Source organism: Rattus norvegicus, chromosome 2, assembly GCF_036323735.1.
Source record: "Rattus norvegicus strain BN/NHsdMcwi chromosome 2, GRCr8, whole genome shotgun sequence".
NCBI classification, from domain to species: Eukaryota; Metazoa; Chordata; class Mammalia; order Rodentia; family Muridae; genus Rattus; species Rattus norvegicus.
The window spans coordinates 175324692-175342524 of record NC_086020.1 but is presented as its reverse complement, the minus strand read 5'-3'; the positions used below and the strand labels follow the sequence as shown (position 1 = coordinate 175342524).

Below are 17833 nucleotides of genomic sequence, written 5' to 3'. Positions count from 1 at the left end.
CCATATTGAGCAGTTCCTAACAGTCTGTAACTCCTGCTCTAGGGGATCTGTTGCCTCTGGCTGCCACAGGTTCCTGCACTTGTGCGCACACACTCACGCACAGGCTTTATGCTTGGTGGTGTGAATGAAAATGGCCCCCATAGATTCATAGTGAGTGGCATTCTTTGAAAGGATCAGGACATGTGGCTTGTTGGAGGAAGTGCACTGCAGTGGGTGGACCTAGAAGTTTCCGTAACTCAAGCCAGGCCCAAATGCTCTCTCTCTGTCTTCCTGCTGCCTGCAGATCTGGATGTAGGACTCTCAGCTCCCTCTCCAGCACCATGTCTGCCTGTGTACCACCGTGCTTCCCACCATGATGAGAACGGACTAAACCTCTGAACCTGTAAATGCCCCAGTTAAATGCCTTCCTTTATAAGAAAGAGTTGCTGTCGTGGTGTCTCTTCACAGTAATGGAAATCCTAAGACACACACATACAATAATTAAAAATAATAAAAAATAATCTTAAAAATAAATATTAACATAAAACAGAAAAATGAGGTTTTTAAAAAAGTCATTCAAATAGAGTTATTTTGGCAGAAAATTTATATGTACATATATATATGTATATATAATTTTATTTGAGTTATCTGGGTTTTATTTATTTATTTATTTATTTATTTATTTGGTTTATTTTGTTTTGTTTGAGACAGTTTCTTTGTATAGCCTTGACTGTCCTAGAACTCACTCTGAGGACCAGGCTGGCCTCAAACTCACAGAGATCTACCTGCCTCTGCCTTCCATGTGCTGGGACTAAAGGCCCACCACCACTCAGCGTATCTGTTATATTTTTGAGTAATTAAAAAATATGTTCCTGCCCCTAGAAGCATTGCAGGTGTGGCTGCTGTGTCACATGTGTGTCAGTAGGTGGCAGAGGAGAGGCCATGTCTATGCTCAGTGTTCTGGTCTGTGAACATCTGAATGATTTGTAGCCTACATTTCCTACGAGAGAGAGAGAGAGAGAGAGAGAGAGAGAGAGAGAGAGAGAGAGAGAGAGAGAGAGAGAGAGAGAACGGACCTGATCAGGGAGCTATCCTGTGATGACCACCAGTCCACCAGTCAGGTGCTGTGCAGCCCCAGATAGGCTCCCAGGCTAAGACTGAGCCAGAAACAAGAAGAACCTTGCCTGGGACCTCTGGCCCTGTACAAGAGTGAGTCTGAGGCAGAAGACCCTCAAATAGTACCACTCAGGCAGGCCTCAGCAAGGAGCGAGCTGAGATGACCAGCAGACTGGCACCATGGGCCCAGATAGGAAGTTATTTTGAGATGATTACCTCCCCAGCACCTATAGGCCTGAGGGAGCTGACCATGTCCAAGATGACCCCTGCCTGGTGCCATAATGCATGAGCAAGGTATAGCACCCCTGACACCATTCCTGAGAAAGCCCCAGACACTCAAAGACCCTGGCACCACCAAGAGGAGCCAGTAAGTGGTGGAGAAATGGAAGAGAAAGAGAAACAGAAGGATGTGGGCACAATGAAGAGACAAGGAACTGGAGACTTAATGGTAGTAAGGACCAGCCTGATGTGAGTGGCCAGTGATGCCACCTGGGACCATGGTGGGGTCCTGGCCTGTGCTGCCACTGGGAACCACGTCTGGGTCCTTGGCCCTGAAGCAGCAGGGGTCTGTTACCATCAATGACCAGGCTGATGTCCCTGGCCTGGGGTTGGGTGGCTCCCAGGGACATGCTGATATCTGAGGGCTGTAAAGAACTGGCCTTGCCCCTCACCTGGGCATCACAGGAAAGATGGCCCTGGGGATGTAAGAGTAGGAGAGCTGACCCCACCCCTAGCCAGCTGCAGTACTCGGGAGAGTGGGCCCACACACACTGCAGGAATTGTAGGCGAGCCAATCCAGAGAATATGAGTGTGGGAGAACTGGCCCTGCCACTTGTCTCTCATGTGGTGACATGAACAAGGGAGAGATCCCCTCTCCCCCTTTTCCCCCCTCACCACTTGTGGCAGGTTGGAGAGCAGGAGAGCTGTCCTTGCCCCTCACTGGCTGCAGCACTTGGGATATTGAACCCCTGCACCTCTCCAGGGCAGCACAGGAGAGCTGGCCCTGCCTCTTCTTTCTGTGTGGTGGTGCAGTTGATTCTTCCCACCTATGGCAAGTAGGAGAGCTAGCCTGGGGTCATGAGAGTGGGAGAACTGGCCATGTTTGTCTACAACACTTGGGGGAGTAGGCCCTGTAACTCACCCAGGCAGCAGGGTAGAGCTGGCCCTGGTTGTGAGAGTTGCTAGTGAACTGGCCCCAAGGGTGTAAGAATGGGAGAGCTGGTGGGCTGACCAGTTCAAATACCTCTCAGGCCCAGACCCAGGGCTTTGAATTAGTCCACCCCAACATCTACCCCACTGATGAACTGCTGGGGTATATGGAGGAGCTGATCCTACAGATCCAAAACTCCAAGACCCAGGGCAACAACAGGCTATCTGAGAAGAGTCCCATGAGGTTTCAGTATTGATAGAGTAGCAGAAGCCAGACCAATGAATGAGTCACTGCAACGAATGTTTGCAAGCAAAGATGCGTGGACAAGAGGGTATGCTTTCAGGTACACTGTGACACACGACAGCTTCCACAATGAGATTTTTTTTCCTCTGGGGGTTGGGAGGAAGGTGTGAGGGTGCAGGGCAGATACAAAGGGAGAGGAAGATGAGTGAGATTGGGGTGCATGATGTGAAATTCACAAAGAACCAATAAAAAGTTTTTTTAAAAAAAATTGTTAGTGTCAGGTAGTGTTGGTGTATGCCTTTAATGCCAGCATTTGGTGGGCAGAGGCAGGCAAATTTCTGAGTTCAAAGACAGTCTGGTCTATAGAACAAGTTCCAGGACAGACAGGTCTACATAGAGAACCCCTGTTTTGAAAAACAAACAAAAATGTTATTATTTTGTATGCATGTGTATATTTGCAACGTGTGTGTGCCTGGTGCCCATGGAAACCTGAAGAAAGCAGATCCCCTGAGACTGGATTTACAGATATTGTGAGCCACCATGTGGGCGTTGGGAACTCAACCTGGGTCCTCTGCAAGAACAATGGTGTCTTAACTGCTGAACATTCTCTCAGCCCCTTGAATACATTTCTGATCAGTTCAGTCTTTGCAAGAATGTGTCCATTACATCGTCTCTTGTTTATGCTGTTCTTTCATTTATGTTTTAATATATATGAATACCATGTTTCTTCCTTTATTCTTGGTATTTGTTGTTTATCCGACTATAGTTTTATACATTTTATTGATATTCTCAAATAATCAGCTCTTGTTTCATTGATTTTTTTCAGTATTGTTTTTGTTTCATTGTTTCTATGCTGACCCTTGTTTCCTTTTAATATAATTAGCTTTTCTTTTCCTAGCTTCATAAGGTTGAACTAAGGTTCTTCTTCTTTCTTTTCTTTTCTTTTTTTAAAAAGATTTACTTATTATATATGAATACACTGTAGCTGTCTTCAGACACACCAGAAGAGGGCATCAGATATCAGATCTCATTAAGATGGTTGTGAGCCACCATGTGGTTGTTGGGATTTGAACTCAGGACTTCTGGAAGAGCAGTCAGTGCTCTTAACAGCTGAGTCATCTCCCCAGCCCAATTCTTCTTAGATGGCACAGCAATTAAGAGATGTGCTACTCTCCCAGGGTACCCAAATTTGGCTCCTAGCACCCACATCAGGCACCTCACAACCACTGCAGCTCTTGGGGATACAAAACTCTCTTCTGGCTTCCATGGGTACCTGTATACATGTGCGTGTATACGCACACACACACACACACACACACAATTTAAAAAAATCATAAAACAGCATTTTCATATTATGAAGCTCTCTTTAATATTAATTTTACTTTTATTGCACAGGCTTTGAAATGTTTCTGTTTCCATTTTCATTCCATTAAAAGCCATGGTTTATTTAAAAGCAACTTACTTATTTTCCAAATATTCAGAGATTTTTCTGGAGATAATTGTTGTTAGTTGCTAAGGTAAATACACTGTGGTTAGAGAATACTCATTGACTGGTTTGACTCCACTTTAAAAATCTTATTTTATATTATTGAATGGTTTGTTTTTGTAAATGTCCCATGTTTCTGCTTTTGGGCAAAGTGATCTCTAAGTGTCAGCTAGGACAGTTTAGTTGATAGCACTACTCAGTTCTTGCTTTTGTTTTGTCTTTAAGTTGCATTTACTGCTTTCCTCTCCTGCTCTATCGGGAAGAGATGGAAAGGGGGAAGCTTGAATCTTTCAAGCGCAATTATGGATTTGTCTGCTCTCTGTTCTCCCCATTTCTCTTCATGTAACTTTTGCCATTAAATGTCCAATAGTTAGAATTACTTGTCCTGAGACTTGATGTTTGAGGGTGAGGGGACACCAGAGGGGGCCCTTACCTACTCAGAAGGGGAGGGGCATGGGGGCAAGGACTGTGGGAGGGGGTGACTGGGAAGGGAGCAGTGAGAGGATGTAAAGTGAATAAGTAAAACAAACGAAAAGTAAAAATCAAAAAACCCAAACAAAAAACAAAACAAAGCAAAAGAATTATTTATCCCTTTGACAAATTGGCCCCTTATCACTTTGAAGTGATCCTCACCATCCCAGATGACATTCTTGCCTCTGAAATACATTTTATCTGACACTAGCAGAACCACTCTTGCTTTCTATAGTACTTTCTGTAGTGCTCTGCAGAGGGCTAGCATGACGAATCTTTTCCTAACCTTTCACTTTTACAAAAAATTGTTTCTTTATATTTAATGTAAGTTTTAAGTAGGCACATGTATTTGCTCCCACTGTTATCTGACAGTTACATTCCTTTTAAATATATTTATTTTTATGACTTTTAATTATGCATATATGGATATGTGCACATAAATGGAGTTTCCCAGAGAGGCCACAGGGATTGGATCTCCCTAGAGCTGAGTTACAGGCAGTTGTGAGCCATGTGTTGTGATTGTTGGAAACTAAGCTTGGGTCCTCTGAGAGTAGTTTGTAGTATTCGCTCCTAAGTACTGAGCCATCTCTCCAGCCTTAAGCTCTGCCTTTTATTAACTTGTTAACACATGTGGTGGTTTGACTAAGAATGGTCTCCATAGACTCGTGTGTTTGAATGCTTGGCCCATAGGGAGTGGCTCTACTAGGAGGTGTGGCCTTGTTGGAGTCGGTGTCATCCTCTTGGAGGAAGTTGTGTCACTGTGGTGATGGGCTTTGACTTCACATAAGCTCAAGCTATGCCCAGTGGCACACAGTGTCCTGCTGCCTGCCGTTCAAGATGTAGAACTCTTGGCTCCTCCAGAACCACATCTGCCTGCATGCTGCCATGCTGATAATGGAGTAAGCCAGTCCCAATTAAATGTTTTCTTTTACAAGAGTTGCTGTGGTCACTGTGTCTCCTGGCAGCAATGGAAACCCAAACTAAGACAACACATTTACGATCAACGTGATTACTGATGTCATCTGAGTTAGTACCTACGCGTTTCCTACCTGTTTCTTCTTATCCCGTTTGTTCTTCCTTCCTCTCCTCTTCTTTCCGTCTTGGGTGTGAACTAATTGAGATCTCTGTTTTTATTTGTGGCAGTTGGGGTTGATTCTAAGATTCATGTGTTAAGCAAGCACTCTACACCAGAACTGTATCTAAACCCACCCTAAATATTTTTTATTGTATTAAGATACATACTGTGTTTGTAGCATAGAATTTACAGCCTGCTCGCTGTTGACTGCACAGCTCAGTGGTTACGTGCGTTCAACACTGTGCAGCTGCCGTGCCATCCGAACTCCAGAGTGTGCTCATTATTACGGCAGGGCCTGTGCCTACTCAACAGTCACCTCATTCCTCATTTCTCGATGCCTCTAATGTTTGTGCCCATTAATTTTTGTATTCTAGATACTGCATATAAATGAAGTTAGACAATATTTGTTCTTTCATGGCTGGCTTACTTTGCTTAGCATAATATTTTCATATTTGGATCATGTTATAGCATATATTAGCATACCATTCCAATCATGAACACAGCACATGACAGTAAATAATGGAAAATCAATCAAGAAGGGGCCAATGAGATGGTTTAGCAGGCAAAGGCACCTCCTGCAAAGAACGGTCACCAAGACTCACTTGGTGGAAGAAGAGACCAAGTACCACAGATTGTCCTCCGACCTCCACACGAGTGCTGTGGATGTGCATACCACACACATAGATGTGCAAATGCCTTACAACATAAATAGATGAAACATTAAAAATCCCATTCCCATTTCTGTCTATTGTGAGTATATACTACATTTTGTTTATCTGTTCATCTGTTTTATCTATTATAAACAATCTGCTAGTCACATATGTGTATAAGTGTGTGTACAAGTGAGTCCTTGCTGTCAGTTCTATTGGACAGGTCCAGGTGTAGGATCACTGGATCACACTGCAGTCCTATTTAGTTATTAAAAGTGTATGATGCTCAGTTAGAGCAATAGTATTATTCAAATGATTGTTTTCTTGAGCATACTTTTAAAATGTATGTCTTTTGTGTATCATGTGCACTTGTTTTTTTTTTAATAAATATTTTCAGAAATTTCTTTTAAAAGATGTATGATGCTAGTAACCAAACCCAGGCCTCATATATGCCTGGCATGTATGTGCTGCAAAGCTGCACTCTGGTTTTGTGGGTGAGTGTTTGAAGAACCAGTCAGATCCACAACGGATGCACCATCTCAGCCATCACGAGTACACAAGGCTCTGTATTGCCATATCCTTTCTAGCATCTCTTTCCTGTTATTCAGTCGCTGTCATCTCCAGTAAGTAGCACCTTGCTGGCCATCTGTGTGGCTTGTTGGGGAAATATCCATCCAAGTCTTTTGTCTAGTTTGAGTCTGATTTTTTTAAAATGCTTCTTCCTAGTGTGCCCCTCTCCCACCTCCTCCTTATTTTTCTCTTTCTCCACAATAGGCTGGCCTAGAACTCATAACCTTCCCATCTTAGCCTCTAAGTGCTGGAATTTCTGGTATGTACAGTTTCTGATTTACAGTCTGGATATATTAATATTGTCAGTTAATGAATTTGAACTATTACTTAATTCTGTGTAGTATCTTTTCACTCTTTTCATAGTGCCTTTTAACACTTGAATTTCTATTAAGTTCAATTTATTTTTTGTGGCTATGCTTTTAGTATCATATTTAAAATAACTATATTACTAAATTCAAATTCATAAAGATTTTCTCATTTTCTGAGATTTTAAGATAGGTGTTCTGCCTGCACATATACCCTGGTACCATGTGTGTGCCTGGTGCCCACAGAAGTGACAAGAAGGTTTTGGATCCTTTGGAGCTGTTGTTACAGACAATTGTGATCCATTGTATGTGTGCTAGGGAATCAAACCTTAGTCCTCTGGTGCTCTCAACTACTGAGCCATCTCTCCAGCCTCCTAAGAATTTAAATTTAGTTGAATCATTTTGAGATGTTTTTGGCATATTATATAAGAGATATAAATATACAATTCTGAATATGAACATCATGATTCCCAATCACTGTTTGTAAAAACATTGTCTTCCCCCTATATAGTGGCCTTGTTATCATTGTTGAACATTGATAACCTTGATTATTGAGAAGGTTTGTTTTGACCTCCCTATTTTACTGTGTTGGTTTGTATGTCTGTCTATCCTTGGTAGAACCACACACACTATTTGATTACTGTTACTTTGTAATAAATTTTGAAATTTAAATACTTCAACCTTGTTCTTAAAATTTTTTTTCACATTTAAATTTTACCTGCATGCACATATGTGCCAATGGAGGCCAGATGAGAATGGTGGATCCCCTGGAACTGGAGTTACAGATTGTCCTTAGCTGTCATGTGACTACTCTGAACAAAGACTGCGTCCTCTTTGTTGTGTGACGAATCTTTTCCTGGGGAAATGCAGCACACATATCTACTCACCCCAGATAGGAAACTCAAGACAGACCACAGAATGGATATCACCAAAATTCAACTTGGTGAACCAATGAGTTTTATTGGAGTTACTTATAGGACAATGGGTAGGGGTTTACTTAAAGGAGCAGAAATAGCTCAAAGACAGGCATTAACAAAGCCCACCCCAGCATGGGTGACAGTTCACAAAAGCTAGGAACCTAGAGCACACTGCACAGCCTTCAGGCAGCTCAACAGGTTCCAGAGAGTCCCTTCCAGGTGCCTCAGTTAGGCAAAACTTCTTCCAGTCAGATAGGATGATTCCTACTTCTTGCAGGTTTAGAGTCTTTGCTGCTCTACTCTGCTTTGCAGTTCTGAAAGGGATTATCAGCTTTTATTGCTTACTTTGGCAGGGAGGAGCCTAGCAAATCTAGTCAGTTTCAGGGACTTCCTGAAGCTAGTTTGAGTAGTTTACCTTCCTGTTTAAGGAGCTTCCCTGCAGGAGTGAATGTTTCAATCTCTAAGGAAAATGCTACACAACACTCCATAAGAGTGGCAAGTGTTTTTTTTTAACCTGAGTGGGTTCTCCAGCCAACCCCTAAACTTTGTTTAGAATTTTCAAGTTACCTTAAAATCCATATGCATAAAGGGAAGGAGTTGGATGTATGATCAAAATGCATTATATGAAGTTCTCAAAGAATTAATAAATATATTTTTAAAAGTCCATACACCTTTTATTTTGAACGTTTCCATTTGTGTGCTTGGGATTTTGTATTACATGAGATCTTTAGATGGCTTTGGATATTGTGCTGGCTAGTTTTATGTCATCAACAAGACACAAGCTAAAGTCACTTTGGAAGAGGGAACTTCTATTGACAGAATACTTTTACCAGTTTGGCCTATGGGCATGCCTGTGGTACTTTTTTTTTTTTTTGATTGATTGATGACTTATGTGAGATGTGCCAGGTCACTGTGGGCAGTGCCACCCCTGGGCTAGTAGTCCTGGGAGCTATAAGCATGCTGATTAAGCCATGGGGAACAAACCAGTATGAAGCATTTCTCCATGGCTTCTGTTTCATTCTCTACCTCCAGGTTCCTGAGTTCCTACCCAGACTTCTTTTGATGATGGACTGTCATGTGGAAATGTAAGCATAAATAAATCCTTTCCTCCCCACTCTTTCTGTCATGGGGTCTATTGTCTTCTTAAAGTGCCAGGATTTCTAACCCACTGCTGTGGGTCTTCCTTATTTGTTCAGGTCTTCATTTATACTAGAAATGCTTTGCTTGTTTTATAAGATTGTTTTACATTAGAAAATTTTTGTTTAGTAAATTTTATTTTCTTCAGTGCTGGGAACTGAATCCAGGGTCTTGCACATCCCGGGCAAGCAATGTCAGTCACCAAAAGTGGGCTTCATCTCCAGAACTTACATCCCATTCTTCTCGGTGATGTTGTAAATGGGACAATTAAACTTTTTTTCATATTGAAATTGTCCATTATAAGTCTTCATGTGGTGATTCTGTGTCTAACAGTGCTGCTGAATTTGGGGCATATGTTTTCTTTAGGGTTTTCTGTATATGTGATTGTACCATTGGTTAGTAGAGATCATTTTACTTCTCCCTTAGCATTTGAATGAGTTTTATGTATTCCTTTGACTGAATTGCTGATGCTGGAATAGAAGCAATGAAAGTGTGTGTGTGTGTGTGTGCATGTGTGTGTGTGTGTGTGTGTGTGTGTGTGTGTGTGTGTGTGTGTGTGTGTGTGTTGCTAATTAGGAAAAAAAAGCTCTCTGCCGCTCACCTCATCACTGGCTGCCAAGCTGGGAGGATTTTGCATTTGTTCTTTATTATTGCTATGGTATAAATATGAACCAACCCCTGGAGGCTTGTGTGCTAAATGCTGGCACCCAGTTAGGGCCATTCTCTTGGTGATTCTGGACATGTTGCCAGATGGAGCCTATCTGGAGGAGTAGATTACTAGGTGTGTGTTCCTCACATTTCCTCATCCCATCCACCATGAGGTTAGGAGTTTCTTGTCTGTATGTTCTGTTCTATCATGTTCCCAGAATCAACACAGGTAAGGGCCATGGACTGACATCTCTGACTATTAAACAAAAGTAAAAATTCCATTCTTTAGGAGTTGGAGAGATGTCTCCGTGGTTAAGAGCACTGGCTGCTTTTCCAGGGGACTGGGGTTCAGTTGTCAGCATCCACATGGCCACTCACACAATCTGAAATTCCAGTTCTGGGGGTGGATCCAAATGCCCTTTTCTCACCAGGCATGACCACGGTACACATGCATACATGCAGGTAAAGCACCCACACACATAAAATAAAATGATAAAAAAAGTGTTCAACCTTTAAGTTGTTTTCTTGGATATTTTGGTCATAGCTATGTGAAAATAACTAACACAGAAAATTGGTGCCAGAAAAGTAGAGTTGTTGCTGTGGTTAAATCTGCCTGTGTAGCTCCTAAGTCTTTGTAACTACCTTGTTGGCAGGTTTTAGAAAGGTTTGGTCTCTAAAGAAGAGTAAACAGTTGAGGCTATAATAATATCTGAAGAAATACTATTTTTTCTAATTTAATAAGGTTCTATATGTCAGTCATTGTTCATATTTCCTGAGTGATCAGAGTCCCATTCAGAAAGTTTGTACCTATGCCCAGATCTTGAAGTGTCTCCTTCTATTTTTAACTCTATCAGTTTCAGATCTTATGTTGAGGTCTTTGCCATTTGAGGTTCAGTTTTGGGCAAGGTGAGAGATGAGAATCAAGTTTCCTTCTTTGTGCAGATACCTGGTTTCCCCAGCACCATTTGTTGAAGATGTTGTCCTTTCTCCAATGTAGATTTTTGGCATCTGCCTTAGTTTGGGTTTTATTGCTGTGAAGAGACACCATGGATTCTGTATCAGTTATTTCTCTGTTTCTGTAGACAAACACCATGACTGAGGCACTTTATAGAAGAAAGTGTTTATCTGGATAGTTCCAGAGAGACAAGAGGTCATTATGGTGGGGAAACATGGCAGCAAACAGTAGGCATGGTAGCAAGAAGCTAAGGGATCAATCTTGTGCCAAAAGCATGAAACGAAGAGAGTAAGAGAAGTAGCGTAAGGCTAAGAACTCTTAAAACTAGCTCCAGGGTCATGCTTCCTCACCTAGACCTCCACAGAGAGTCCACAGCTGGGGACTAAATGTTCAAATGGGGGACATTCTCATCTAAACCACCATGTTTGTAATTTACAACATATGCTGAACCATCCTTGCATCTTTGGAGAAAGCCAACTTAAACATGGTGAATAATCTTCTTGTGTGTCCTTGAATTTGGTTTGCAAATATGTTTTTTATTTGCATCTACAGTCACCAGTGAGATTGGTCTGTAATCTTTTTCTTTTCTTCTGGCTATGTCTTTCTCTTGATTCTGTATCAGGGTAATACTGGCTAGCTTCATAAAAATCATTGGATCATGTTCCTTCCTTCCCCGTCTTGTGGAATAGTTTGAGATGTATTGCTGTGTTAGCTTTTTTTGAAGGTCGGATAAAGCTCTCATGTAAGCCCTTCTGGGCCTTGACTTTCTTTGGTTAGTAGATTTCACGTCATTGTTGTTGTATTACTGTACTTTATAGATCTGCTTAACCATTCTTCTCAGTTTAGTCTAACTTTGGTAGGTCAGATGCATCTGAAAGTCATTCACTTCATTTATATTTCCCAACTTAGTGGATCCAATATATATATTTTAAGGGAAGACCTAATGATTTTCCAAAATCCATTGGTATCTTCTGTAATGGCTCATTTTTATCTCTAATCTTATTAATTTTGACTTTTTTCTTTTATTTGGCTGATTTGGCTATGGGCTTGTCAGTCTTACTTAGTTTTTCAAAGAACCAACTCATTAGTCATATATATACACACATATATTTGTGTGTGTGTCTGTGTGTGCGTGTGTCTAGGTTATAGAACTAAGGCTGTCTCTGGATATGTAGACCAGGCTGGTCTTGAACTCACAGAGATCCACCTACCTCTTCTTTGCCTCAGCCATCTAATGTTGTAGCCTTGAGGTTCCTGGAGCTGGTCTTTGGTCTATGTTAGAAGTCCAAAGAAGCTGGTTCTAATATCAGTACATGAGTGTGTCACTGGCAATGGCAGGCAACGGCAGAGTGAAGACAAGCAGGGAAGACAGGAGTTTCCTTCTGTCTCCATTTGTCTGGGTTGTCAGCAGAGGTACCTCCCATGTGTAGTGTGTGTCTTCCCACGTTAAATAATTTTATATATAAAAAGTCCTACCCAGGAGTGCCTTGCAGCTTGTCTGTCAAGAAGACAAGCCAGATTAGCCATCACACTTATCAAAAAGTGAATTTTTAAAAACACAGATCCTCCACTCCCACCCCACTAGTTGGTAAATATTTTTTTCATTATTTCAAACTACCACATTAGTCTGGAACTCAGTCTGTGGCTCAGCAGTAGAGCATATGCAACGCTATGAAAGGTCCTAGGTTCAATCTCTAGTCCTTCAAATAAAGAAAAAGGGAGAGCAGAGAGAGGAATTTAGACAGTTGCTGTACATGGTGGTGCACATCTTTAATGCTGAATTCAGGAGGACCATGAGTTTCAAGCCAGTAGTAAGACCCTGTCTTAGTTAGGGTTCTGTTGCTGTGAGAAAGCATCATAATCAAAATCAGCTTGGGAGGAAAGGGTTTATATTGCTTAGACTGTCTTGTCACCGTCTATCATCAGAGGATGTCAGGGTGGGAACTCAAAGGAGGATGCCAAGGCAGGAGCTGAAGTGGAGACCATGGAACAACACTCACTGGCTTGCTTCCCATGGCTAATGCAGTCTGCTTTCTTCTATCAACCAGGACTATCTGCCCAGGCGCGGTAAGCCCACTCTGGTCTGGGCTCTCCCCAGTCATTAATCAAGAAAATGCCCTGAACTTGCCTCAGTCTGAGGGAGGCAGTTTCTCAGCTGAGGTTCCTTTTCACAGTAACTCTTGTTTGTGTTGACCTGATCAGAAACCAACCAGGACAAACCCTATCATGTAAAGTAAGACACTTTAAAGAATTATCACATCAGTGACATAATTGCAGTGTCTTCTGGTTTTCCTTGGTGTTGACAAGTCAGCTGTCAGTATAATTGTTGTCCCTTTGAAGGCAATGTGTTGGCCTTTCCTCTTCTTCTTCTTTTTTTTTCATTGTGAAAAAGTCTTTAAGAAAAAAAATTTAGTTAACAAAAAATTTAACAAGTTTCACTTAGCAAAATACACCCAAAAGGAAATCACAGTACAAAGAAAGCTTTAAGTCAAGGCCTCACCAATTCCTACCGTATTAGTATTGTGTCTCAATTCTCAAAACTACCTTTAAAAAGCTTAAACTTAACCTAAAGATTTTAAATGGAAATATAAACTAGAATGAACATGAGAAATGCTTCTCTTTGCATCAGGGATCTAGCACCTTGAGTTCTCCAGAAAAGTGCATACCCGCAGTGTGTTCACTGTGGTGTGCTGAAGGATCCACTCACCACACTTAAACTGCTCAACTCAGATAACACCACTCTTAAGTATATTACCAAAAATGTTAACTGAGAAAAGCGGAAGAAAATAGTTTTAGTTTACTCAGTATTACATGCTAGAAGAAAAGTTTGCATGAGAAACACCGAACAGGTAATTTTTTAATCCAGATTTCACAAACTCATGGTGCAAAGTGGATCCTCCAGTTTCCTCTAGAGTTATAAACTGCTCTTGACTGTTTATTGGCTGCCTGTGAAATTTTCTGATTGAAATAACTCAAATGTTCCTACAATACTCATCATATCCACTCATGCTGTTTTGACCGCTGGAGCTGGCCCCGTAACACCCACTCATTGACTGGCTCTCCAGGCCACTGTAAGTTGCCTGGGCAACTGACACACCCATGCCTGCATCACCTGGCTGCTATAGGCCCCACTGCTAGCTCCTGTTGTTGAATTCAGGAAGAGTTGTATGTATCTGTGCTGCATTTGGCCCTGTCCTTGGACATGGCTGCCACTGCTTCTTCATGAGTAGCAAACTCAGCATCAGCTTCTCCAGTCACTCTTCCATCAGGACCAATCTCAGTATGAACCCTCACAGGGTTGAGTGGAGAGAAGAAGTTGTAAATGTCGTTCTCTGTTGCTTTGTAGGGCAGACCTCTCGTGTGGACGCAGTGGCCGGTGGCACTCTGCACTGTGAACTCACTGTCTCCGTATCTGTGGTCATACATTCCTGAGAGATAAGAGCTGAGGTCTCTGCCAAACAGGTCAGTGGTGAAGCCATAGCCATCACTGAGGCCACTGTGTTCTTCATAGCCCCCAGAGCCTGCACTATGGCACCAGACCTCATCCTATCCAGGCCTGCCTGTCTCACAATGCCAACGTACCTCCGGGCTGTGCCAGGCCTGTCATAAGGCCCAGGCCTCTGCACAGACATAAACTTCAGAGGTGGATCTGAGTGTGACCTAACTTCCTCCTGACTGCTCTTGAACACTTCAATATACCTGTGCCCTATTCTCTCCTTGTGCTTTCCAAAAGCTTTCTCGGCTAACTCTTGTGAGGCAAACTGAACGAAGGCCTCCCCTGTAATCTTGCCTTCCAGGTACACAGGTAGTGTGTTCCCATTTGGCACAATTTCCAACCCTGAGAAGAACTGAATGGCTTCTTCCTTTGTGCATCCACATGGGAGTCCCTGAAGGCTCACAAAGCCATCATTGGCACTGTAGGCACTGTTTGGACCACTGCGCTTCAACACCCAATCCATCCCGGTTCTGTGTGGCTTGAACACCTCAATATACCTGTGTCCCATGCTTTCCCTGTCTTCTTTCAGAGCCAATTTTACATCCTCTTCTGACTCAGGTTTAACAAAAGCCTCACCACTCTGCCTGCCTTCTCTAGTATAAATGAAATGAACACCTACGACCCCATCATGAATTGTGCAGTCGGAGAGGAAGTTTTGTACTTCCGGAATTGAGCAGGACCAGGGTAGGCCGAGGAGTTTGACCACATAGCCTTCACCTCCCTCAGGGCCCAGCATCATGGACACTTGACAGGGCTGATGTCACACAAGCTTGGACAATTTTTTGTAGCTTAAAGAACCACCACAGATGCCTTCCCAACTCCACCTGATGCCTTAAAAACGCAGAGGGCTCCGGGGAAAGTCCAGGTGCATCTTCTTTTTGTTCTCAACCTCCAGGAAGATGAGGAGCAGTCCTCCTTCCATGACGGAGCCGACGGAGCCAGAAGGATGCAAGACGGTGGTGGGGTGGAGCCTCAGGCAGCGGACATCCGGGCCGACTTTTCCTCTTCTAATCATTAAAAAGACCTACCCCCACTATTATTTCAATTTGTGACTCTGATAAATAATAAATATTTGTTTTTGTAATGATACTATCAGTATGCCAAAAATTTAGCAGCGGTTTCTTAAATTACCAAATGTTCTGTGTTCAAATTTCTAATCTTATAAATGCCATTTGCTTTTTTAAAAAAAATAATGATTTTAAGCTGAAACCATATAGATCTAACTGCCTATAGATTATAACTTGATATTTAAAGGTGAGCTGATAGCACAAACTTCATTTGGTAAGTGAAAGCAGAAAGACAAGAAGCTTGGAGCCAGTCTCAAGTACATACTGAAGCTGCCTTAAACCCTGTCTCAACGAAGAGGAACGAGGAGGAAAAGGATAATAAGGAAGAAGGAGAAGAAGAGGAGGAGGAAGAAGAGGAGGAGGAGGAGGAAGAGGTGGTAGAGGAGGAAGAAACAGCAGTTTAATTGCTTAGCTGTTTTTATGTGTATAGATGTGATCTTGCACCACATGTGTGCTTGGTATCTAGAGAGACCAACAGAGGGCATCAGATCCCCTGAGACTGCAGTTACAGACAGTGGCGAGCTGCCGTGTGTGTGCATGGAATTGAGCTGGAGTTCTCTGCAGGAGCAGAATATGCTCTTAACCATGGAGCCATCTTTTCAGTCTGTGGCATAATCTTTAAAAGCATACTGCTTTTAATTTAATATTTTTCTTATTGTGATGTCACAGTCTTATAGTTAAGATGTGGGCATGCGTTGTATGTGGGTGTGTGCATACGGCAATGTGCATGCTGGGGTCGGAGCAGAGGAAACTTGTGGAGTCATTGCCCTCTTCCCACCTTTGCATAAGTTTCAGAGACAGACTCAGCTGAGACAGTCTGGCTTGTGCCATCTTACCAGCCTCTCAGATGAGTTGTTAACTTCAAATTACTTCTCTGTAAAACATAGAAGGTAATATGGCTCCTATTATAGTGCTGCTATGAGATGCAACAAGCTTGGCTATGAGCGAAGTTAAAATGACTCCCCTCACAGAAGCATCTTCCAGTCTCCCAGCTTTCAAGAGGTAATAGATTATTTCTAAAAATTATTTTCACTACTTTATATTTCTGAGTGTCTGCCTTGCATGTCTGTATGTACACCATGTGAATGCCTGGTGTTTACAGAGGCCAGAAACAGGCATGCGATCTAGAGTTATGGACAGTTGCGAGCGAGCGAGCCACAATGTGAGTGGTAGGAATAAAACCCTGGTCTTCTGGAAGAGGAGCCAGTGTTATTAACTGCTGAGCCATCTCTCCAGCCCCAGAAGCGATACATCACCTTGACTGAATTCTGCAAATCGGAGAATCTTGAAAAGTAGTCATTTAGAAGATCTTTGGTTTTCTTCATTTTATCACTTCTTTCTGATTGATGGTACTGTCCGAGGTGCTGAAAGTGCTCCGTAACTTTGTGGTTCGTTTTGTTTTGCTATGAGATAGAGCCTCTCTATGTAGGCCTAACTGTCCTGCAACTTGCTATGTAAATCAGGCTGGCCTGGAACTCACAGAGATTCACCTGACTCTGCCTCCCAAGTGCTGGGATTAAAGGCTTTTGCCACCATGCCCCATTCCAGTAATTATTTTATCTCTGACTAGAATCAATCCAGTTAGAGGATTTTGGGATTAACTGGGATTAGTTATTTTTAAAAAATATTTTAATTTATTTTTGACAAAGCCATACTCCTCCAATATCCCCTCTTTTCTCCCTCAAGCACCTTCTTCACCACAAGTCTCCTTCCTACTGTTGTGACTTTTTAAAATGGCTCACTGAGTTTAGTTATGGCTTATTGTATGAGCATGGATATTATTTAATGGAGCTTGGAAACGTATCAGTTTCTATAGCCCAGAGCACTATGGCTTCCAAACTGTCAACCATAACTGCCAATAATTGCCTGCCAATAACTCCTTAACTAGGGGTGGGGCCTCATGAGCCCTTACTCAGTCATGATAAGGATGTCCTGGAGTGCAGGTCTGATGCAAGTATGACAAGTGCCATAAATGCAACAGCCACATGGGATCTAGAAGACAATGTCTCTTAGCATCCCTCCTCTAGCTTCTGGATTTTGCATTTTTTTATGCCCCATCTCCCTCAACATTTCCTGGGCTTCCATGGTGATATGGTTGTCCTATAGAGCTGAGGGCAGCATTGATTTATGGCTATAAACATAAATAGTTAGAAGGTGGTTCGACAACATACCTATTTAACAAAGTAACATGTTCCTCTCTAGGGCTATGACCTCTCCAGCCATGGGCCTTCGACCAGGTTTTCAATATGAAACATAAATTCCCTCTATGAAGTAGGCATAGAATCCAATTTGAGGACTATGTCATGATTCCAGGAGGTACTATCCAGGCTTCCAGAGGAGACAAGCAGCTAACCAACCCATACAGTCCTGACACCCATGAATCACAGTGATGACCAGCATGGCACAGTTACAGTAAGGTGCAGTAGTGGCACATGCCTTGGTGGAAACCAACAGGTCTCCAGTAGGAAATGAGACCTGCTCACTAAGACAGCAATCATGCCTAGACAGAATCTGGCCAATTACACGTGGCTAGAGAAGTTGTGGATCTTGGAGGAGAGTCTGAAACCA

At 42.4% G+C, this 17833-nt stretch overlaps 1 non-coding gene and 1 pseudogene across 1 annotated transcript; one reads left to right on the top strand and one right to left on the bottom strand.

Annotated features, from left to right (window-relative positions):
* Positions 1-850: 850 nt before the first annotated feature.
* LOC120101281 (small nucleolar RNA SNORA17) lies at positions 851-977 on the top strand. The gene has a single exon (XR_005501655.1). It is a non-coding gene; the product is annotated as a small nucleolar RNA SNORA17 (small nucleolar RNA).
* A 12075-nt stretch (positions 978-13052) lies between these two features.
* On the bottom strand, positions 13053-15006 carry Hnrnpf-ps2 (heterogeneous nuclear ribonucleoprotein F, pseudogene 2; annotated as a pseudogene).
* Between the last annotated feature and the right edge of the window lie 2827 nt (positions 15007-17833).